We start from the raw sequence: 12,101 nt of genomic DNA on the forward strand, positions 1-12,101 counted from the left end.
TGAATTTGCAGTCTCCCATTCAGTTGTTTAGTTTGCAATTGAATAGGGTCATTGAGGAGCTCTGCTTCACGTGACTTTGGAGTTTATTCCAGAGGAGTGGCAATCTCTGAGAGATGTAGCTATAGGCATCTCTCCAGCATCTTCTGTTAATGTCACAGGCTAGGTTGAGATCCCTGGAGCGAGTGACTGTTGTCCCATTTGATTTGCAGATGTGCAGCCTATCCATTAGGACAGGATCAGGGACTACTCTAAGCCAGGCACAAGTTGCCTCTCAGCAGCCTATAAAATGCAGGGTGCAGTGACAGGGCTTTCTGTGATTCTATAACTGTGACTCAAATGACCCAAATAGAAGCTCATGGCCTGGATGAGCCTTAGTGGAGTGAGAGGCATTGGCATACACCTACCTCATCCTAGGGAAGGGTGGAAATCTTCTATGCAGCATTGTTTGATCTCACTGAAGATTACAGAGGTATGTAGCGAGTCAGCCGAGGACATATGCTCCACTCCTGCCAAGCTGCTTCATTAGTAACTTTCTGAGGGGACATTGCATTCTGAGGAGGCATGCATGGAAGCATGCACAGCTACCAGATGAGAGATCATTATAGGGCCCTCACCTATGAGCATGCAAGTCCACTGTCAAGGTAAGAATTGTTAGGGTTTACAAGAACAGCCCCTGAAGGCTACCTGAATGACAGTTCCTCTTTACTGGCTGTCACCCTGGGGAAAGGGAATGAGTGGCCGACTGGTCAGTGGTGGGGAGGGATGACGGTTGGCACTTGGCAGGCAGAAGGGAGAAACACAATAAAAAAGACAAAAATTGAAGCTGAAAACATTGTTTTTTTCCCCATAAAACTGTAGTTTGATAAACAATAGCAAATACAACTGACTTGTGCTAATGCTTGTCTAATACCATACAGACAAGTAAACACTGTGACAAAGAAACATAGAAAGTGAGCAGAATAATGGAATATTTGAATAAAATAATTGCCAGGAGAAAAGGTGATTTTTTTATCCATGTGTACAGAAGGTTTGCAATCCCCATTTTAGTGCTATACTACTAATGAGTGCACTTCTGGAGAACTCATTTTAATATCAGGAACAAAATAAGGATACCTCTCAATATGGAGGGAATATGATACACAAGTCTACGTCGGAAATCACAATTAGGGCATTCTAAATGCAGTTTATATATACAATGCTAGGGAAAGAGGTAGACAGGCAAGGGCATTTATTCTAACACTGCAAGAAAATCAAAACAGTAAAGATTATACCACTGAGTCAAGTGAAAATGAGCTAATCAAAGTTTTTATACCCAAGACAAATTCTGATACTCCTGTCCAAATAATTCACAGTGGCTGCCAGACAAAATATCAGCCAAGTCATCTTGTATCACATCCCTCCAAGGTTACACAAGAGCATACTTATCTACCCTTGTCCAATTACTAACACATCTGTTACCTACAACTTTTCACTTGTAAATATTACATCAACTGGTGAGACCAGACAACAAAATATTGCTGCTTAGAAATAAGCAAATACTTTGTTTTAAACATTGTGTGCTCATGATAATATAAATTACAAATGGTGTTGTCTTGTAGGAGTCAACAATATGTTTGCTAGAAGATACATGACAGGGCTAGTCACATGGTGGTGTAAACCTTGTTGAAATGACACCCGACCCTATGTGTAAAAATGGGAAAAGAGATTATGGATGATGGATGGATGCATAGGCAAAAATATATGACAGATGAGGCTGGCATTTCACAAACAGTAATTACATCTCTAAAAGTGTGTCCCCACACTTCAAAATGCAAACATTCTACAGACAGTGTTACAGTAAAAAATAAAATGAAACCATCAACACCGGGGAAATGGATGCGAGATGGCATTGTAATAAAGAACGAGGTAGCAAAGTTATAATTGCTTGCATTGTTGAAAGATGTAGCCAAATTGTTTATACACATAATTATATGAATAATGTCATTCATTTGAAGCTTTATATACAAACTGCAGAAACATAAGAAAAATGCTGAATCTCAGTCTTCTGCTGATGGTCTCTGACCCCAGCTTAATAGAAATCTAAGTGTTCTCATGATGGATCACTACGCTTCATCTAACTAAGTAGGCTAATGTGGACCAATATACATCAGTGAAGTTAATATGCTATGAATCATCTCAGGAAGCTGCAGCTAGTAGCACACATGTTCCTGTCCACTACCCAATAAAAACGTAGGACTATGCTCAAACCATACACATGTACACATGCACACTTACTTAAATGAGCAAATACTCAACTAATCTGCACAAATAAGCCCAAAAGTTGGAAAATCCTACCCACACATGGAAATAACTGCCCCTCCCAAACCACAGTTGGCCACAGTTGGAGTAGGAAGCTTAGACAGTACAAAGATAAATTCCAATATTGCACTAGGTTACACCCCTTAAAGGAAAATGCAACAAAAATACACTAAACATATTCTTCCTACTTATGTGCATGCGAAATACAACAGCTGAGAATGAGTAATTCATCACAATTTAAGGAAAAATCTCTCAGAAGCAATAAAAGCTGTACATACCTGTAATATTCAGCTGCTGTCTGGTTCAGTTGTATTACATTGTGATGCTACAGCAGTCTTCTACCATGCTGGTTATCTATCCCCAATACATTCCTCCAAAGTGTCTAAATTCATAATTCTTACTTTCATAAAAAATCTACCAGTTTTGTTATAAATAAAGGACAAAAAGTTAAGCAATATAAACAGATTGCACTAAACTCTCTTCCAACTTTTCCTTCTGACAGTAAGTTCTCAAATGAGACCAAAATCCTTTACGAAGTTGGGAGCAGGCCCCGCCTATAAAGCCTTTTGTACAACTACTCATACACTGAAACTGTAATCCTTTCAGGGAGAAGCACTTGATAGTAAGGAAATCTCTCAGTCATACAAAGAGAACTCCATCTCATCTGTCTCATTAAAATGAATGGACGCATTTTCAGCCCATTTCACATCTGTTGTGGAATTCTCTTTGCTACTGAAATGTTTTCAAATAACTATTGGACTCTGACTTGTAGATAGCAATGATGAAACCACATTTGTAGTAAAGCACATCTTACTTAAGACTTTCTATACCATATATTATAGCATTTAGTAAGAATATCGTCATTACTTGTATAGATTTTACTTAGCATATAAGTACAAAATGTTAGTTAAAATGTAGTTACTGGTTTTACTCACAAAATCTGTGTTTTTTGTGAATACTGACATAAAAAATAATCATAAAATTTTGAAATGGTACTGGATGTTAGCACTAGATGCATAAGGTAAATGGCAGCCTGAACAGATAATTTACAAGTATATCTCCCTATGTTCCTTATAGTTGACTGTGTGGTCGCCATATTCTTCTCAACCTCTTAGTGCTATAAATCTGAACAAAGCCTAAAATGGTTGGGGAACAAAGGCCCAAAAACAGACACAGATTTTAAATATTGCTCTTGTAACTCAAACTGTCATTATCATGTAATTTCAGTCCTCAGTGATTTCACAGAAAATCACAAATTTTATAACAAACATACAAAAATAAAAGGAAAAAAATCTGAACAGACTATGAAAATAGGTTCATAGATTAATACTAAGCTAACTGCCCTTGCGAGCCATTTTAAGCCTAGCCAATTATACCTTGTGAGAGACAAACCCTGCACCTTGTATTTGTAAGGCAAACACCTTAACCATTAGGCCACCCTCTGAACAGTTGAGAGATATGGTGGTCACTGACCATCGGTGGCAGATGACAAATCATGAAAACAGGAATACAACCATTCCTCTTTACTGAGATGTTCTAATTCTTATTATCTTTGAATGAATTTACTACTAGAGTTGAAGCATGCATAGCAATTAGGTAGCCAGTATTGGTTTTCATTCCAAAATCACCTATATTTGAGGGTCTTCGTTAGCAAATGTATATATTTCAGTTAGCAGAAAGTAAGCACCGCAAACAAATAAACAAAACGTGATTAATCCTCAATGTCCATAGGAGGTTATTATGCTAATGGCCCCATGGCCTTTACAAGCTTATCCATGTTATACCTGTGCCCCCAACCTGACATTGGTTAAATGGTCATTATTCACATAGAGAGTCTATCATCAACACTGACTACCCCTGTCCATGAGGGACATGGGTGCCCCCCAAAGTGAATTTATGATCTTCCATCAAATTATTTAGGTTGCATTTGAAAAGGTTCGAGGAGCACTGCATCACGTGAATTAGGAATTTATTCTAGAGGAGTGGCAATCTCTGGGAGATGTATCTGTCTCTCCAGCATGTTTTGTTAATGTCACAGTCTAGGTTAAGAACCATGCAGAGAGTGACTCTTGTGCTATTTGATTTGCAGAAGTGCAGCATTTCCATTATGGCAGAGTCAGAGACTGCTCTGTTAGCCAGGCACAAGTCACCTCTCAGCAGCATATAAGATAAAGAGTACAGTGACATAGCTTTCAGTCTTTCCATGTAGGTCATGTTTTGTAGGCCTTGAATTTTCCTGTTGAAAAATTTCTGTGGTCTCGCCAGCTGCTTCAGGTGTGTGGTGAGGTACATGCAAAAGGGAGCATTGCACTCCATTAGTGGGCTGATGAGGGTCAAGTACAGATGAGTTACAACATCCTTAGTCTTGGATGCGATGCCCTTACTTATGAGATACACAATGTAGAAGACTCTCCTTACCACTGTGGATGCATGGTGATATAAATTTAAATTGGTATCAACCTCTGTTCTCAAGTCTTGCACCATGGGTTTAAGCTTAAGGGGTGTTGTCAAAATTGCACTTTGCAGGGTATTTCTCTTTGCCATAGGGGACAATAATGCACATTTGTGTTTAGTTTTAGTCTGTGACTTTGACAGCAATCATTTGTCTGTGTTAGCCCCCTTTGTAATATGTTAGAATCACTGGGGGACTCAGTGATTGCACCCAGTTTGCAATCATCAGTGAACTTGGTAAGTCATAGGCCATCTACTTTCAGCTAGATTTCCAAGAAATAGATTCCAGACAGTAGAGGGCCCAGCACAGATGCTTGTGGTATGCCACTGTTAACTGGTCTAGTAAACACCGTAATGTACTTGTTTACAAAACCGTTTGTTTTTTATTGGTTCATTGTTTTAGGATTCTCAGATTTACTGCAAGCAGCATTTAGCTCCTTTGTGGTAACTGGTCTAGTGGTTGAGGAACTTAGACAGTATGCATTTTGTTGGTGAGCCATTTGGCTACCCATCTAGTGATGTATGGGCTCCCCAGCTGGGAGAGTTTAGCAATGATACCTGAATGGACGATTGTGTCAAAAGCCTTGGCTAAGTCAAGATAGGCAGTATGCACTGTTTTGCCTTCATCCAGAGCTTTGGTGACATTCTCGAAGTTCACCAGGTTTAAGAAACATGATCTACCCTTAATGAAGCCAAATTGGGTTGGGTCAAAGTTTGAAAGTCATTTATGTCCCTTGTTGATAAGGTCCATGATGATTCTTTCCATGGTCTTGCAAATTAGACTGGTTAGACTTATGGGTCTATAGTTCCCAAGGTCAACTGATGTTCACCCTATGAGCAAGGAATTACTATTCCTGTTCTCCACTCTGTGGGAACAAAGCCAGTGCTCAGGCTGATACATGCTCATGCAGGGCTTTTGTGCACACCTCCATATAGGCTTCAATGTTTTCTTAGTTTGGAGGAGCTTTGAAACTAGCAAAGGTGTCACTTAATAGGACATAGTTTGCCTTAGAAAAGTTCGTAAAGGTTTTGTGATATGATGGGTATTCTAGTTTTATATTCATTTCAAGGGAGATGGCTTTGTGATCTGATCTAACCAGTAAGGACATCACACTTGGGGAGTGCAACACACTCTCATATTTGTGAGTACAAGGTCAAGGACATGCCTAGTGGGAGCGCAGACTAAATGCTCCAGGACATTTGCATTGATAAAATCTAGAATTTTTTTGAGTCTGTGTGTTAGTGGTTGTGTATGCTTCTCAGGTAATGGAGAGGTAGTTGAAATCACCCATGAATATGGTATTGGGCTGAATGGTAAGTGATTCTAGTTAATAAATCAGAAGGAAGAAACGGTTGCAAAAAAGAGTAAAATCCCATGAGTGGAGGAGTTCCCTGGTCAGCCTCATTAAGAAGCTGAGATCCCTTATAAGATCCTCCAAAGCTAGCTACTAAAACAAAATTGCCACTGATTCTAAGGGCAACCACAAAGCATTCTATAGCTATGTCAAGAATCTCAATGGCAACACCCAGATCTGCTCTGAGTTACACAACGGCATGAAAATTACAGAACCAGCTGGTATTGTCAACATACTGGCAGATAGGTTCAGTGCTAACTTTACCTCCCTCACCCCCTAAAGGGCCCATATCTATACAGGAAGCATGCAAAGTCCCTGTAATCACATATATGCAGGTAAAAGCTGCACTCTTTAAAACCAAAAACACAGCATCCATGGGACCGGACAACATCCCAGGCTGCGTTTTACATGAACGTCAGAACAAACTGACTCCACACCTAAGCACCATGTTCAATCATATTCTCATGTCATGCTTTGTGCCCACTGAATGGTGCACAGCAACAGTTATCCCACTCCACAAAGGGGAAGCCACCACTGATCCTGGGAACTATCGTCCTATTAGCCTGATGAGCCTGGTCTGCAAGACCATGGAACGTATCATCATAGACTCATAAACAAAGACATTGGTAACCTCCAAACTCTGGACCCCACCCAGTTTGGGTTTGTGAAAGTCAGATCACGCCTTCTGAACCCGATCAACTTCTTTGAGGCAGTCAGCAAAGCTGCAAATGAGGGTAAGGTGGTTCACACAGCCTATCTTGACCTCGCCAAGGCTTTCGATACCATCCCCCATTCTGGAATTATAGCTAAACTTACTAAACTAGGTATAAATCCCTACGTCACAAGATGGGTTGCCAACTGGCTCACTGACAGAACATACACTGTAAAAGTTGCAGACTCCAAATCTGACTTCAAACCAGTGACAAGTGGAGTACCACAAGGTTCAGTCCTGGGACCTCTGCTGTTTGATATCTACTTCTCTGAAGTACAGGCTACACAGAGGAGCCACAGTCAAGTCCCCAAATGATGTAGACATCCTACAAAAGGGCCTCACTGAGACAGATGCCCGGTGTCAGAGGCATGGCCTTAAGCTCAATGCCAAAAAGTGCACTGTCATCCCCTTTGGTAAAAACTCTGTACCCATGAACTACCACATAGGCGTCAATCCACTTAACACCGAATGTGTGATAAGAGACCTTGGGACCCAGGAGGACAGTAGTCTCTCCTTTGATAATCACATCACCACACTAGTCAGGAAATCCTTCTATGTGGCACACCACATCACAAAAGGGTTTTCACTGTAGCAACTGTAGTCTGAAACTATTTAAAGTGATACTTTTTGCCGGGTACTAATCGATCATCACCTTTTTCTTGCATCACTGGCTTTATTACTCTTCTGGTGGCAATGGCATCTGCTGTAAAGAGTCAAGGAAATGTTCTGATGAAGTCAACCGGAGGTAGATTTATTGTTTGATGGACTTGTAGTAGGAGATGGGAAATATGGGTATATGTTATGTTAGCGGGGGCAAGATTGGGGTGCATAGATCCTCAAGTTTTATGTGTAAACTAGGTATGATTTGGACTGAAGTTAACTGGCAGAAAAAATGTTGACGAATTAGTGGTAATGGTTTTTCTTGTTTTAAATTTTAGAAGCTGCTTGCTGAATTTGTAAATAGGTACGTGCACATGTTAGTTGTAGGTAAATAAGTACGTTTCTTAAGATCTGTGCTTTCAAGGTTAAATAGGTAAGATGAAATAGATGAGAAATGTTTACTGTTAGAGGTATTTTGAAGGATACAGAAAGGTTGTGAAGTGAAAGAGATCCAGTAGAAGGTAGAATGTAAAATAGCATGACAGAAAGTAAAGCATGGGCGAAGCATATTTAAGACTGAAGTGAAGGTTGAGAAGTGAGTGATGAAGATGACGATTAAGGAAGTGAAGCTGGCTTATTTGCATTCATTGTAGATTCATGTATAATTCAGTAAATAGAAACTGATGTATTATTGAATAAAAACAGATGTTTAGAGGAACTATGGGTTACTGAGAATTAATTTAATGGGTAAAATGTATAAGTGGAAGTAAATAGTGTGTTGGATAAGAGTGTGCATGTGGTAGAGAGATCAGTCATTAGGGATTGCACAGTGGCATAAATATCATGCAAAGGTAACTAGTTATGCTTTGTGTTATCTGGTGATGCTTTGGCAATAGTTTCCAGTAAGAATCTGTGTAGTAGTTACATTGGTTGGTGGAGTTCAGTGGAAATAAAAGTAATGATACAGGGTTGACTGGTCAATAGAGGGTAGAATGGGAGCAAAGCAAACACTGCATACATTTGGTGGTAAACAATGGATATGCAACTGATTTCCTTAGGGTTGTACACAAAGAATGCTAGCCATTAGTTAAATGTCAACCAGTTCCCTATAAGGTACCAGGAATGTCATCATCATACATTTTGTAACCAGACAAGCAAAGTCCATCTCAACATGACACTAAGTGGTACATATAGATTTACAGAGGCACCACAAATAGCCACTATTAACATTCAGAAAACTGCTGTTTCAATATATGATACTTGCAGTGGCAATGGCCTGAGTACACCAACAGGATGCACCCAGAATTGAATGGAGTAGTGAACAGTAGCACATACTGTAGTGGGTACCTTCTGGGGGAAGAGTCGAGTAATCTGAATGCTTTAGGCACCATATATGGTGTGAAGAACCCTGATGATAGGAGAGAACAGATGACAGACTGCATGCCATGTCAGGGTTAGGTATTCAAAATGTAAAAAATTGTCTGTAGGTGATCTTGTCAATTAGACTAATGTAATAAAAATGGACATCAATATTTGCCAGTGATAAGTGAATGGAGGACTTGGCCTACTCTGACCTATACCAGTGAACCATGCTAGTGGTGGGACAGATCTATGCGCCTTTTCTGTCCAGTGCATGTTTGCCATAAAACCCTGCAGCCATGGGTCAAAACTACTGGCTAGTAATGTCCAGTTGCCAAGCCTGGTTTCCTGGGATTGCTCTTGTGAGTGAAAACAGGATGTAGAACTAATCAACCTGCAAAAATGACTGTTCCACTGAATAAATGGTTTCTGACAGGGCAAGTGTTGGAAGTAGGTAACATGGTGGTAGGGAGGAACAAAAATACAGTTTTGTACCTACCATAAATGTAGATGTTCGAGTGTATACACTGCTGCAGTCATTACACTTGGGTTATCCTGCCGTCAGGCGGTTCCCCAGTCGGTCTGAGTTCCAAAGTCTTGGTCCGGCATTGGTTGCTGTCGCCTCCTCCCTGACGTCAGTGCGACAGGGGTATATAAGATGCAGCCGACGCCATTTTCTTCAGTTTTTCTTGCCCCAGATGTCAGGTGCCTCTAAATATGTAGGCAATTCCAATTGCTAATAAAACATACATAAGAAAAGCAAAAAACAACTTACAGCTACCAGCAAATACTCCCCATAGGTAGTAAGGGTAGAAGACGTAGGTACGTGCCAGCCAGTAAGAGGGGAAGGAGGGAGGGTTACCTGGACTGCAAAAGTGTATACACTCGAACATCTACATTTATGGTAGGTACAAAACTGTACTATGTTCATCGTGTTACACTGCTGCAGTCATTACACTTGGGAAGAATCCCATTAGGGGTGGCTATAAGGCCCTGCAGCACTGCAGTGGCGAAGCCAGCTCTGGATTTAGAGTATAGAGGCAGATGGTAATGCTTGTTGAAGGTATGTACAGAACTCCAAGTTGCTGCTTCCAAAATATCCTTGGTAGGTACTCCCCTGAGGTAGGCAGTTGAAGTGGCTGTTGCCCTGGTGGAGTGAGATCTAATGCTGTTAGGTACAGGTTTTTCATGGTATGTGTAGCAGAAAAGTACAGTTTTGTACCTACCATAAATGTAGATGTTCGAGTGTTCACACTGCTGCAGTCATCACACTTGGGTTATCCTGCCGTCAGGCGGTCCCACAGTCGGCCAGAGTTCCAAAGTCTTGGTCCGGCGTCGGTTGTTGTCGCTTCTTCCCTGACGTCAGTGCGCCAGGGGTATACAAGAGGCATCCGACGCCATTTTCTTCAGTTTTTCTTGCCCCAGATGTCAGGTGCCCCCAAGTAGGTAGGCAATACATATTGCTAATAAAACATATAAAAGGAATAAAAGGAATACCTTCAGTTACAAGCAAATACACCACAAAGGTTGTACAGGATAGAAAGGTATAGAAAAATTCAGCTAGGTCAGAGGGGATGGAGGGAGGGTAACCTGGACTGCAGCAGTGTGAGCACTCGAACATCTACATTTATGGTAGGTACAAAACTGTACTATGTTCATCGTGTTATACTGCTGCAGTCATCACACTTGGTTTGAATCCCAAAGCTAAGGATGGGCGGTGGAACTAAACAGGGTTTGGTGAAGCTAGTAGGCCCTGCAGAACTGCAGTGGCAAAGCCAGTTCTGGTTTTAGAGTATAGAGGTAAGTGATAGTGCTTGGTGAAGGTGTGCACTGAACTCCAAGTTGCAGCCACCAAAATATCCTTGGTTGGTACCCCTCTGAGGAAGGTTGTTGATGTTGCTGTAGCCCTGGTGGAATGGGGCCTAATGTTACCAGGTACAGGTTTCCCATGGAGTGTGTAGCAGAAACGGATACAATGTCCTATCCATTTTTAAATTTTCTGTTTTGAGATAGCCTTTCCTTGTGAACCTGCAACATAGGATACAAAGAGCTGGTCAGATTTTCTGAAAGCCTTAGTTTTATCCAAGTAGTAACGTAATTGCCTGTGAATGTCCAAAGAGTGTAGAAGCCTTTCCCCTTTGTTCTGGGGGTTTGGATAAAAGGTGGGCAAATGAATGGTTTGGTTTAGGGCCACACTGGATACCACCTTTGGCATAAAGGAAGGGTTAGTTCATAAAGCGACTCTGTCTTGATGAAAAATGATGGAAGGCTCCACTGCCATTAGGGCCTGTAGCTCTGAGACTCTTCATGCTGAAGTTATTGCTAGCAACAGGGCAGTTTTCCATGATAGAAACTGTAAATCAGCTGTAAAAGCTGGTTCAAAGGGCGGTAGTGTAAGTTTTTCCAAAACAAAGTTGAGATCCCAAATTGGTGTTAGTGGTCTCCGGGGCGGTCTTATGTTCTTAGCCCCTCAGAGGTACTGTCTTAGTAATGGATGTGTAAATATAGGAGGATCCATGTTGTATTGAGCTGAAATAGCTGAGGCGTTGATCTTAATAGATGAAAAGGAAAGTCCTTTGTGTAACATCTCAGTTAAATATTGTAGAATCTGAGGAATATTTGGGACAAGGGGATTTTGGCCTTTAGCCTGGTTCCAGGCGCAGAATCTTTTCCATTTGTCTGAACAGGCTTTCCTGGTGCTGGGCCTCCTGGCCTCCAGAATGACATCCATAACAGCTTTAGAGAGAAAAGTGTTGACTGGTTGTTTAGGTAATTTGCCATGCAGCCAGATTTAAAGTCTTCAGCTGGCTGTGTAGAATCTGATTGTTTTGCTGTGTGAGCAGGTGAGGAATTTGAGGTAAAATCCATGGTGGGCCTTGAGCCATGTTCCTTAGTATTGGAAACCAGTGTTGGCGTGGCCAGTCTGAGTATCATTTGTGGCCTCTCTAATCTGGCTTTCAGCAGCACCTTTGCCAGAAGAGGCAGTGGAGGAAAGGCATACACTGTTAATGTTTTCTAACTGAATGAGAGGGCATCCACTTTCCAAGCTAGTGTGTGGTATGTCCTTGTGCAAAATTTCCATAGTTGGTAGTTTTGTGGGGAGGCAAACAGATCTATGTCTGGGCTCCCCCATTTCTGAGTTATGATTGCGAATACTTGTGGATCTAGTTTCCACTCGTGAGGATCTATGATGTTTCTTCTTAGATCGTCTGCCAATGTGTTTTTCTTTCCTGGCAGGAATTGTGCTTGTAGTTGAACCTGGTAGGTCAGTGCTGTGTTCCACAAGGTCATTGCTTGCCTACATAGGGGGTAGGAATGTGTGCCCC

At 41.2% G+C, this 12,101-nt stretch overlaps 1 protein-coding gene across 1 annotated transcript in view; it reads right to left on the reverse strand.

Moving 5' to 3' along the window:
* The window catches only part of HERPUD2 (HERPUD family member 2), a 610,195-nt gene that overhangs the window by 249,188 nt on the left and 348,906 nt on the right, over window positions 1-12,101 (reverse strand). The window lies entirely within an intron of this gene.

The sequence above is a fragment of the Protopterus annectens genome, chromosome 3.part0, assembly GCF_019279795.1.
Source record: "Protopterus annectens isolate FY-2018-M chromosome 3.part0, PAN1.0, whole genome shotgun sequence".
Lineage (NCBI taxonomy): Eukaryota > Metazoa > Chordata > Ceratodontiformes > Protopteridae > Protopterus > Protopterus annectens.